At 37.0% G+C, this 12,372-nt stretch overlaps 1 long non-coding RNA gene across 2 annotated transcripts; it reads right to left on the bottom strand.

Annotated features, from left to right (window-relative positions):
* Positions 1 to 4,449: 4,449 nt before the first annotated feature.
* Positions 4,450 to 11,358, bottom strand: LOC103477277 (uncharacterized). 2 transcript variants are annotated; one of them, XR_535614.2, is made up of 3 exons: positions 11,150 to 11,358; positions 7,262 to 7,934; positions 4,450 to 5,291 (listed from the first exon to the last, which is right to left on the bottom strand). It is a non-coding gene; the product is annotated as an uncharacterized LOC103477277 (long non-coding RNA). The 2 variants fall into 2 exon arrangements; XR_535613.2 differs by having other exon boundaries at positions 7,262 to 7,931.
* Between the last annotated feature and the right edge of the window lie 1,014 nt (positions 11,359 to 12,372).

Genomic DNA, 12,372 nt, shown 5'->3' with positions numbered 1-12,372 from the left:
TACACTGCAGTAGCTATATACACATATATAAACAGGGCAATGCATTTTAATGCTCAATATTACCCATCAGATACCGTTCCCCTTGTTTTACAGTGGGGGAACCCCATCTGATGGCCATWTTTCGCCCATCAGATACCATTCCCCCACTGTAAAACAAGGGGAACGGTATCTGATGGGTAATATCGAGCATTAAAATACATTGCACTGTTTTTATTTCATAAATATATATATGTATATATAACTAAACATATATATACATTTATAATAATTATAATATATATGTGACATATGTATTTATCATCACTATTATTTATTATTATTACAATTATTATTATTGTTGTTGTTATTGTTGTTGTTATTGTTATTATTATTAGTTTCCCGCTAAAACGTGAAGAAAGTGACAACTTTGCTGAAACATTGTTTGAGCTTTCACGGTGTCCGTAGTTCCCTACTTCCGTGCTTTCTCAGTGCTCAGCATGAGCACGCGCGTATTGTGCCACGTGGGCGGGGCGGAGCGGCAAGAAGACGCAGGGGGAACCGTATCTGATGGGGAAACGCTGATTGACGTAACACCTGCTTGTATCCCCGCTTGTACAGTTCAGTCATGGCTAGGGTTGCCACCCGTCCTGTAAAATACGGTATCTTCCCGTATTTGGCTGTTAAATGTTACGTCCAGTATTGAACCGATACGGGACGCGATTCGTTCCGTATTTCTATAAATGTCCGATAGACATGCCTATCACACACATATCAACATTAAGTGCAACAATAATGACCAAAATAAAATACTGGTGGCGGGGGCTAAAGAACCCCAAAACGCTACGGACCCACGCTGTTGTCAAGGTTGCCTAGAAACGGATACTATGCAGCCGTGGTGAGGTGCTATCAACCCCGGTCTTTTTAAAATGTCCTTGACCCGATACTCCACCGTCCTTATAACCAAAACCTCTCTTAAAGATACATACGTGAGTGGGAATAATGTTTGAGGATAAATAAAGACAATTTAAAAAAATGTGTCCATCGTGGCGCAGTGTGATTACCAGACAGAATGGATCAACAGAGGAACTATAGACGCGTTAACCAGAAATCAGCATGCCTTCATCTCCTGAGGCTGATATGGTGGAACATTTTATTATTGATTAAGTTTTTTATTGTGCTTTTAGTCGGCTATATTGGTTTGATTATTTGCTTATCAATTCACCAGACACAGACCTGCAGCCCAGGGGCGGTTCTAGATGGGGGCCAACGGGGTACCTAAGAAATTATACGAAATAAATGTCTTATGTTAATACTCAGTGATGGATGTTTTTAACCTTCACAATTTTACTTTAACAATTAATTAAATATTCTACTGCTGCACTTTTAGCTGCTGTATAGAGATAGGACACTTTCCATCTGCCAGGGATCTTCAACCTGGATCTCTGGAGACAGATACTTTTGGCTGTCTGAGGGCACATTTTGAATATTAAATCAGGAGTTATGATCAGTTACTCAGTACTTGAGTAGTTTACCAAATACTTTTTACACTTGCTTAATAAAACGTGTCCACCACTTTAGCTCTCAGCATCTCATACTACTCTGATTGGAGTACATTTTTGGGGTACTCTAACCGACCTCTATGCATGAACGATTGCTCTATGGATCACTTTTTAAAGACAAAAAACACCGCCATAAAATAATGTCTATCACTGCAGCGGACGTCCCACCCCACGAGAGTAGGGCGACGCGCTGTGGTGTCGTTTTTAATTTTATTTCTGAAAGGTGGCAACCCTAGTCATGGCACCACTGTATTCGCCACGCTGCTTCACAACCTCTGGACTGTAGTCATCATAGAAGCGGATCCTATGCCCCTGGGTGCACCCCTCTTGCGGGCTTCACGGATAATCAGGTCTTTCTCTTGGAATCTACGGAAAGCGCAGGATGACAGGGCGAGGACGGGATCACGGAGCGGGCTTGGGGGCGAGAATGCGGTTTGCTCGATCTATCTCAGGATGGGAAGGAAGCGTGTCTAAACGGAAGACTTAAGTCAAAAGCTGAGAAAAAAACGAGGATGGCCGGGGACCTTCTATATCTTCTGGTAARCCGACAATGCGAATGTTTTGGCGCCTGCTGCGCCCCTCCAGATCCACCACTTTAGCTCTCAGCGTCTCATTTTCTTTTTGAAGATTAGCACACACCTTCTCTACCTGCAGCAAACGCACAACAGAAGCAGTTGCATTATCTTCCAAAGAGCAAATACGCTGACCGTGATCCGTCATAGTAGCATTGATGCTGTCCAGTGTGGAGTTCAGAGACTCAATAGACAACTAGAACTCCGTAGACAGGGCCTCTTTATGACTGCTAAAGAGGCCCTGTCTCTGTAGCAGACTAATGTCCGCGATTGTCATGCTAGCAGCAGGGGGCGACTCTTCTTTTACACGTTCAGAGGATTTTCCTTTGGTCTTGGACATGACAAAGTAAGTTTATGAATAAAATAAAAACCGCCTCAGGCACACAGTTTGTAGAATAATAAAACATCATGTTGATGAACCAACTACAAGATTTTGTTCTGCACTTTAAAATATCCACAAAGTTCAGTTTTCGGAGATAAATACAGAAATTCAATATTAATAATGGTAAATATTTCTACAGGTTACATTTTGAACCTGCTTTTTTCAGACTGAATAACAGAAAAAAACAAAGGATAAACAGACAAAAGGATAATAAACAGGTCAACATGGATTGACTGTTTTTGGTACGCATGCAAATGCTATAAAACGTGGTGGCAGTGTCATTTTGTGGAAATGCTCTTCCTTCTATTACTTAGACTTTTTATTCTCAAAAAATATTTTCCATATATTCTACATTTTATTGTGTTGTTTGAAATAAATCCCCAATAGACCAAAAGAAAATGTTGAAAAGATGCTAGGAACTCTATCCTGATTGTCTTTTTATTAAATTTTATGTAAAATGGGTTTTAACACTAATTTAGTCAGAAATGTTGATAACCAAAAGCAAACTATCAAACCTAGAAAGTTTGAAAAGATAAAGTAGCAAAAACATAATTCTACTGTTTTGCCCTCTTTCTGCCTGACTGGGTGGAGTTGAACCAGATCTCAACTTCCATTAGCCTCAATGTAAAATTATTTCACGTCATTTATTTTCTTTAGTTGCCAATAAGCTGCATTTGAAACATGTTCAATTCAGGGAATTTGGATGAGTAATTGTTCCTTTAATGCTTCAGATGAGCAGAAAGTGAAGGAAGCACCATTGACAAGAAAACAGCTTTGCTAAAATTTCTCACTGATTAACGTTAATCCTGTTTGTTTTCCAAGACGTTCCTCAGAAATATTTGTGAAGCATTTGAAGACAGATTACGCATTTCATCTGTTTCCCAAGTATTCATTTCTTTCTGTATTATCAAACACATTTGCACCCCGGTTATTCCTGAAGCAGTATCGTTACCATGGTTTTTTTCGGTTGCTTTCTGATTGATCCATTAATGAAAGCTCATGTTAAATTTTGTGAAGAAGTCAAGTTTTGTTAAATGACATGGCTCTAAATAGAGAGCGAATGAAGGTAGAACAATAGTGGATCGATGACTTAAATAGAAACATGAGGAGGAGAAATAAATGAAAACTAGAAACAAACTGTTAAGAATAGAAATCCCGATCGATGAATCATAATTTGATTTGACACACGAAGCATAAAATCAGCCAAGAAAAGCATTCAGACTTTACTTACTTTATTCACTTTCAGCGCTGAAAGGAGACGCTTTTACCATTACATTTGAGAAGAGTTTCTAAAAAAGTCTGAGGAGAAGGAGGAGGGTAGCTGATTATATGGACTGAAGACACTCCCTGAAATCACACCATGTCTCTGTGTCCTGATAAGTTTCTGTTTCTCTAAGGAATGAGCCTCAGCGTCTAACAGAATCAAAAATGTAACTCTTTGTCTAACAGCGTGTGACTCTTTCTCGACCTGGTAAAGCGTCTCAACATTCCCCCAAAAAGGAGAAGACAAACCCTAGAGTAGACACTGTCCCTTCCGGAAAACATCCCCCGAGGCTTTTACAGATGTCGATATACATCATTTCAAGCATTGATGTCGTCTTTCATTCATGTCATGTCATTTCATTTCATTTTTTGGGGGTATTAGCTCAGGTCAATGCTATGCCATAGAAGGTTAAAGAACTGTAAAAGAGCAAAATCTGAAAATATTTTCCGTTTCTTTTTAAATAAAAGTTAAAAGAGATAATGTTACATTTAATGACACATTAAATGGTTAAAAGTTATATTGAGGGAATTGTTAGAATGCACTGAGATGCAAATTGAATCAAATGTCAAGATATTATTTCAAAACTTAATAAAATGCCAAAGGAATAAAGTGTTGGGTCAATAAAAAATAACATTTTATTCATTTTATTTATTCAAATTAATAAAATGTAAATGAGTAAGAGTTACTAAAATGTAAAATCAATAAAATGTTAGGTAATATGCAAGATTTAATAAACCCAAAATGAATGAAGCAATGAATAAATGTGAGGTAGTACTTAAAATAGAAAATCCAGACAACGAATGTTAAGATACTACTTCTGAAGTTAAAAAGTCATGAATCAATGAAATGTTAAGATAATGGTGAAGAAGTTAATACGCTATGAAAGGATGCAAAGTTAACAGATGAAAAGAAATGTTAAGGGCACAGAACATAAAACGAGCACATTTTGAATTTTCAAACCAATGAAGTAAATTAGCATTACATGCAGTACAATCGAAATCTAATGATATTATGAAACTAACATTATTAAAGGTTTAAAATTCCGTATAAGTAAAATGTAATGATACTGGTAAAATCAAATGCAGTAAGATTGAATTGTAATGAGATCAATAAAATCGAATCAGATCAGTCTTTGTTACAGCAAAACCTATCAATGTCAAATCAGTTTCTGCGTGTGTCCAGATGCAGAGGCGGCGCAGGCCAATGGGAAACCCCGACAGGCCCGCGAGGCTTCAGTGTGACGTTTCAGTTGTAAATTGGTCCAGCAATCGTGGAAGGCGCCCACAGACTCACATCCCAGCACACCCAGAAAGGATTGGACTTTATTCTGCAACACAAAAAAACACAACAAAAAGCGAAATCAAGAAAAAAATTATATTTTTGTCACTAGATACTAGTACTGCCCTTAAACTCTGGAAAGCTGGAGTTCCACAGTCGTCTTTTGGTTCTGGGAAACCATCTGATAGGCAGGTGGGGTTCTATCGGTACYRCTGCTCTTCTCTATGTTGGAGGTGATGCACTGAACAGCCAAGGACCTCAGGCAGGAAACGGCAGCATCCACAGGTGATGAGGAGAGCAAGGAAGATTCTTTAAGATTGGCCATCATCCGATTAATAAACAATGTTCTTTTCTTTTTTTTAAAGGCTGCTCCTTGAAGCTGAAGATCAGGTTGTTGGTTTTTTTTTCATATTAAGCCAATAGAGCATCAATATATCAATAGCATGTGTTATTTAAGTTCTCCTCTTAATAATAGTTAAAGAAATTCTTAAATTAAGTAACACATTTCAGCCTTCAAAAATAGCATTGCTTGTTTTAAGTGTTGCCATATTCATAGGATCAGACAAAATCAGAAACCAAACAAAAAATCATGTAAAGGATCAGATTATGAAATGAATGTGCAAAACTGCCTGTAGTCATGTTTTATCAAAGGAATATCATTTGAAATGTACGTATATATGAATTATCTCTAATAGAAACTTTACCAGAAATCTTAAACCATATATAAATCTTTGCTTTTGTTATTGTAATTAAATTCAATCAAATAGTCCTCATTTAACAAGAAGTAACCCGCTATACTAAAGGCTTGTTAAGTATCATCAATAGTGTGAAACGCTAATAATATGTGTTAAATTAAGATCCCTTGTAATATATTCCATTCATGTTATAAAAGACAACCCTATTATATCTCAAACCAAAAACTGTAAATTATGATTATGAGAGATGTTTAGACATTACCTTGAATCAATAATTACACATAGAACTAGTTTTAGTTTTATTCTGTCAATCTGTTTGACCTGCTTCCCAATTTAGACCAATTTAATTTGAATCTTCGTGTTTTTCTTTTCATTTTAAAACCTCATATGATTAGCCTGTTTTATTTTTTACAAGAGTAAAGTTAACACTGTCACTCCATATTTAACTGACTTATTCTAATTATGATTTTAAATCCCAAAGTTCAGCAATTTTAACCTTTGAAAAATTGGTTCTTTTGAAACCCTTCTATAAAATATTTATTTAACGGAATTACCCTCTTTTGTAGTGTTTATCATATTTATCTGTTTATCAGGTCGCCAGTCTGTCGCAGGTCAACACAGAGACACACAGGGCAAACAACCATGCACACACACACACACACGCACACACACACACACACACACACACACACACTCACACCTAGGGGCAATTTAGACAGACCAATTAACTTGACAGTCATGTTTTGGGACTGTGGGAGGAAACCGGAGAACCCGGAGAAAACCCACCATGCACAGGGAGAACATGCAAACTCCATGCAGAAAGACCGGGGCTGGGAATCGAACCCAGAACCTTCTTGCTGCAAGGCAACAGCTGCGCCACTGTGCAGCCCCCACTCAAATCATTTAGCCCAAATTTTCTTTCATTGCTAACTATAACAGTTGGATTTAATTTAAACTGGGTGTTTACACCTCAGTGAAAGAATTGAATAGTTGATTGAAAATATGTTCAGTAAACCCATAATTTGGTTCAGTATTTTTCCGAAGAGTAGATTTTCCTAAGATTTGAAATGGATTCAAATAAACTTAAATCATAACTTGAGATTCTAGTCCTTATATTTGTAGCTACTGTAATTTGAGCCAACTATAACTTAAACTATCCTCTTTTGTATTAGAAGTGTGGCTGGTTGTGCTTTTGTAAATCAGGAAATTAACATATTTTACCGTACTTTTATCCTTTTTCAATCGTTGTCATGCTGGAGGAGACAAACCCATTAGCCAAGTGTTGGACAATCAGTTATAATCATTCAGGCAAACAAAATATTTCTGTAACCTGCAGAGAGTTCTAACACCCTGCTGCATCGGGCCTTCACTTGTGCCGTTAAACTTATCCTGGGGGTCAGATAGCAGAGGTCAGAATGCAAAGGCAGTGACAAAACAAAAGGCAGTGACCATGAATGTGCTGTAAATTAACTAAGGTGAGAAGAAATGGCATCACACAATGCAATAATTCAAGAAAAACCATTAAAAACTACCAAGTTCTGTTGGCAGCCATTTTGTCTCCAACCTGTAGACTGGGCCCCGGAGCCTAGGTCACATGACCAGAGGCGAAGAACCCAGGACCAATCATGGCAACAGACAAGCAGGACCGCCTCTGAGTCTCAGGATGACTTTACATGTGATGTTCCATTTGTCCCATCAGAAGCTGTCCAGGGCAGCATTCAGTCCCGCTGTGCAGAAAAATCTGGACAAAGTGTGTGGCCCCCCTTGACAGAGCGAGGGAGAGACGGAGAGATACAGCATGTCATTGTTTTCAAATCTCCGTATCACGTCGGGTAGAATCCGGTGGTCTTTTCTGCCATAGGAGACCCTCAGAAATGACGCCTGGGTCTCGTCCTTTAGCCAGGTGTTTCCTCAAGGATCAGATCCTGTAAACTGCAATCCGTCCTCATGTGACAACAGGAAAAATCAATCCAACCTCACTGACCTCTGTAGAACCTGTAGGAATCGTCCACTAGGTCTTTGCCCTCAAACAGCAGTCCAGCAGAAGATGGTACAATTCATATGTGTAGAAAGTGCAAATGTCCAAGTCAGCGTGGCTAAGAACAGCGAAGGCTTTTCTCCTCACCTCCTCGCACGGCCCTGAACCCGCAAAATCCGGCCCCCACGGTCCACATGGTCCCCGTCAGACCACAGGAAGCAGCTCTGCTAGAGTACAACACAAAGTAAATTAAGAAAATAGAAATGTATGCCACCTTTTGCCCACATAATTATAAATTAAATGTCTTTTCTGTAGCTTGTGATGTAGAGAAGAGTTGCCTCTCTTTTTTTTGTTTCTTTTTCTTGTTTCAGCCAGGCTCAGGGTCACTGGAGCGGCTCAGATAACGTCCACTACCTCAGTCCCTGAGCGCTGAAGAAAAGATCAAATAGAAATGCATTAAGGTGATTCATCCTCAGGTGTTTCAGAATTAACCGATTGTGGAATCAACTCCTCTCAAAAGTTAAATCTAAGAAATTATTAAAATGTAAACAAAATGTAGTATTTCCAGCTTCATACACTTTTCAGAAATTGGTTATTCAAATGCATATGTAAAATAATTTATTTAATAGTGTCCAATTTTACACAAAAGCATCCTTGTGAAATTGCTACGCCTTAAGACAACCAGTTAAATTTCCTTAATAATTTAGGTCAAAAAGAAAACTGTAATCCAATATTCGTTATACTATTAATGAAAATATTACCATTATCCTGATATTTTTCAAAACAGCTGAGTATTGTATTTATGTATTGTTTTTTTTGTTTTTTTTAATTTAACAAATTGTTCACTTTTATCAGAATTTTTCTCCATGTCCCTTTAGGGGCTCCATAGAATTGTATACTTTTAACCAACATTTTCTCAATGATAACAATTACATCCAACTGTAACTTTAAACAATTAAAATTAGAGGTGATGCAGGAAACTCATCAATATGCAAATAAACATGGCATAGATATTGATTGAAGCTATTAAATTTTAAATGACCAATTTTAATTTAGTAAGAGCTTCTATATAACTCTGTATTTCAGTCATGCAGGAAGGGACAGTATAAGAGCTCAGTGAATAACTTACAATGTACCAATGTCAAATGAATAAATTCATAATTATCCGTTTCTATAAACCGACTAGGAACTAGAGTCTATTTCTTCTCCACCCCCTGTTGATATAATTAAAAAGTTTGAAAGCAATTTTTCATTTGTTGTTACTATTCTCCAAACTAAAATATTACAGGGTGTGTTACATGTTTTCCAAGTCTTCTGCCTAGAATTGAAAGTAGACTGAGATGTTTTAGATTTAAAGTTTTATCAGAAATGTTTTATGTGTATAATTTATCATTTCCTCCTTTTGTTTTCTTATGTAAATAGAAAGCAAACGTTTCTGACAACATTTCTATTGTTATCAGAAATATTTTTCAGAGATTCTTTTTCTGTACATATTTCAAAAATGTCCAACTGAAACTGTACTGCAAAGGCCAAAAGTTTTATTATTTTAAAGAGTTCATATCAAAATTTGGATTGCTTTCCTAAAAGGGAGTGTCAATGTTCTGTTTGAACCGACAAACGAAAAAATTATCAATTTAGGCAGAGGAGCAAAAAATGTAGACAAAGATTATGCAGTACTGTAAGATGTCATTGCGTTTCAAATCAAATGTTTTGTTGGACTCGAATTTATGTATCAATTCAATCAAAATTTAAGGCACACAAATGTGAGCCAGTTGTTGTCCAATCAGTTTGTTTTTACATAATCAATCATATCCACTTTAAAAGTTTCATCATGTCCAATTTGTGCCTTTCTACAAAGACATGCATGTGTTTCGAAAGCAGCAGTTAGTTCAGTTAGTAAGTTAGTTAGTTTGTTATTAGAGAAAAATAAATAAATAAAAACAACGATAAATATTAAATGAAAATAAAATAAAAAATGTCAAACTAAATGAAACAGTCTTGTAATAAATGCTGTCTGGTTTTAAACCAAAGCTGAAATGTGATTACTCCTTTTCAAACATATTATTTCCCACTTTGAAGTAAGGTAACCGAATTATCTAGATTTAGAATTATTAATTGTCTTTGAGACAAGAATATGTTGTAACCAATGTAATGAACCATTATTGAATCTGGAGCTGATTCATAATCACCCTTTGAATCAAACACAAACTCATATTTATTTACCAATTCTGTTCCCTCTTTAGACATTTTAATGTGACCAAGTTTCAAATGAAAAGAAATCCTGTTTTTGATAAGATGATAAGAGAGAAAAAATTTGATTAGTCCGTGATAAAGTTCAAGTCTGCTATGAACCTCAATTTTTCAAGTTTCATTAAGTTTAAATTTTAACCCTTCTACAGCTAAGCTGAGTTTCAAAAACTTCAACACATCAGATGTCACTTCATCTGTTTACCATTTTACCTGTTATGTAATTTCATTCATTCTACATACAGTTACTTTTACCACATGTGAAAATAGTGGATTGTGCAGGATTAGTTTGAATACCGTCTTACAAAGGCTGCAGGAGAGACTGTCTGTTATCAGGGAGGAACCATAAATTAACTCTGGCACACAGGCTGTGTCTACAACGAGCAGCGAAGGACACATCTCAGGTCATCTCCCACAGAGAAACACTAAAACTTAAAGAAAACAAATTAACAAAACATAATACTTTCATTACTTGCAATTTAATAAGTAGAATACAATTTAGTTAAAATTAACATGACTTGAAGTAGTTTAATTTGTAATTTTATAGTAGCAGCACTGGTATTGTCTAAATCAGACTACATTTGTAACACTAAGTTAGTCAAACATATAATCAATACTAGTATGATATGAATTAGAAAATGCCTAGAATAAATGTGTTTCTATTGAAAACTTTTATCTAAGAGGATGCAGAAGTTCTGAACCACTTTGCAATTCCAATGCGGCCAGTCAAGGTTTTGCCTTCCTTCTGTGACTGAAATCGACGATCAACAGTTTAATTCTACTCTTTTGTCTTATGATGGACACTTATCACCGCTTTTGTGTCTCTTTAAGTGTCGCAGATCGACTATCTCATTCCGAGGGCAGTACTCCTCGAGGATAAAACTGACAAAACCTAGCCTTTACCTTCCCCGCATTCGGTAGAAGGCTGGGGCAGCCAGTCCCCACTGCCGGTTCCAGTCCGAGCCGAACAACCTTTACACCTAAATCTTCACACCTAAAACTATTTTATTTCTTCACACCTAAAAACTACTTAGTTCCTTCACACCTAATCTACTTTTTTCTTGTCTATATCTGAACGGTTAAACATGCAGACAGACCATTGAAACGCAATATGAACGACATATAACTGAAATGTAAATGTATACAGACCTGAGAAACAGTACAATGGTGTATATGAAGGAACAAGTGTCCTTACCTTTCATGTGGGCCCCACACCAGAGTACTGTTGGCAGCAGTACTGTTCCAGAAAGTCTGCGCCTGAACGGCCAGTCCAATCTCCGCTCATGTGTCAACACAAAACCATCCTCTGCTACCAACTGTTAAGAATAGAAATCCCGATCGATGAATCATAATTTGTATTGACACATGGAGCATAAAATCAGCCAAGAAAAGCATTCAGACTTTACTTATTTTATTCACTTTCAGCACTGAAAGGAGACGCTTTTACCACTACATTCAAGAAGAGTTTCTAAAAACGTCTGCAGTGTCTGAGGAGAAGGAGGAGGGTAGCTGATTATATGGACTGAAGACACTCCCTGAAAGTTTCTGTTTCTCTGAGGAATGAGCCTCAGTGTCTGACATATTTTTACTATGGGCCCTTTGTTTAACAGCATGCGACTCTTTCTCGACCTGTTAAGCGTCTCAACAAAACCAAAAAACGAGAAAAGTAGCTGAGTTTCCATCACAAAGTGCACAAAATTAATGTAGAAAAAAAAACACAATTTCACTACTGTGCCGTTTCCATTAAATAAGAAAACTACTTCAAATCACATGAATAAGTTTGTTCACAGAAAAAGTTACTAAAATGACATGATCCTCCAATTACTTCCTGTTTTCTTCTTCTTCATGGTTTGCTTCAAGGCAACATTCAGTTGTCGATCATGTGACTCATGTGATGCAAAATAAAGTGTCTCCATTGCAGTTTTTGCAAAATATATCAATTCTGATATGGCCAAAAAAAACAACCTCATCCCAGCAGCAAAACTTCTTATCAAAAGCCGAACATTTTTCGGAAATTGCCGTTTCCGTTTACTGAGACCAGGATGAGGAAACAGAAGAATCTCAGCATTCACTGAAATACAGACGTGGAGTGAAAGAGTCAGGGATCAGCAAAACGCATAGCTGGTGTGACTGAGTAGCTGATGGAGGATAATTGATGAACAATAGTGAAACAAACTGAGAGTATATATGACAGGTTAATCAAGCCTACATATCAACAATCCAGTGGCAGAAAGTTACACCGGGACAATTCAAAGGAATGTTCCAGAATCAACCTGGAATACTGTGGAAGAACTCTTCCAGTTTAGAAGTTGTATCAACTCCAAGAGGTCCTGACTGCCAGCTGCTTTTCCTTTTCTACTTTAAGCCTCTAGTGTTTTTCTTGCCTTTTACGTTTCTTGTTATTAAAGCTGCTGTTTT

This window comes from Poecilia reticulata, linkage group LG2, assembly GCF_000633615.1.
Source record: "Poecilia reticulata strain Guanapo linkage group LG2, Guppy_female_1.0+MT, whole genome shotgun sequence".
Classification (NCBI taxonomy): domain Eukaryota; kingdom Metazoa; phylum Chordata; class Actinopteri; order Cyprinodontiformes; family Poeciliidae; genus Poecilia; species Poecilia reticulata.
The sequence above is the reverse complement of the archived record's forward strand: the minus strand, read 5'-3'. Positions and strand labels throughout refer to the sequence as shown.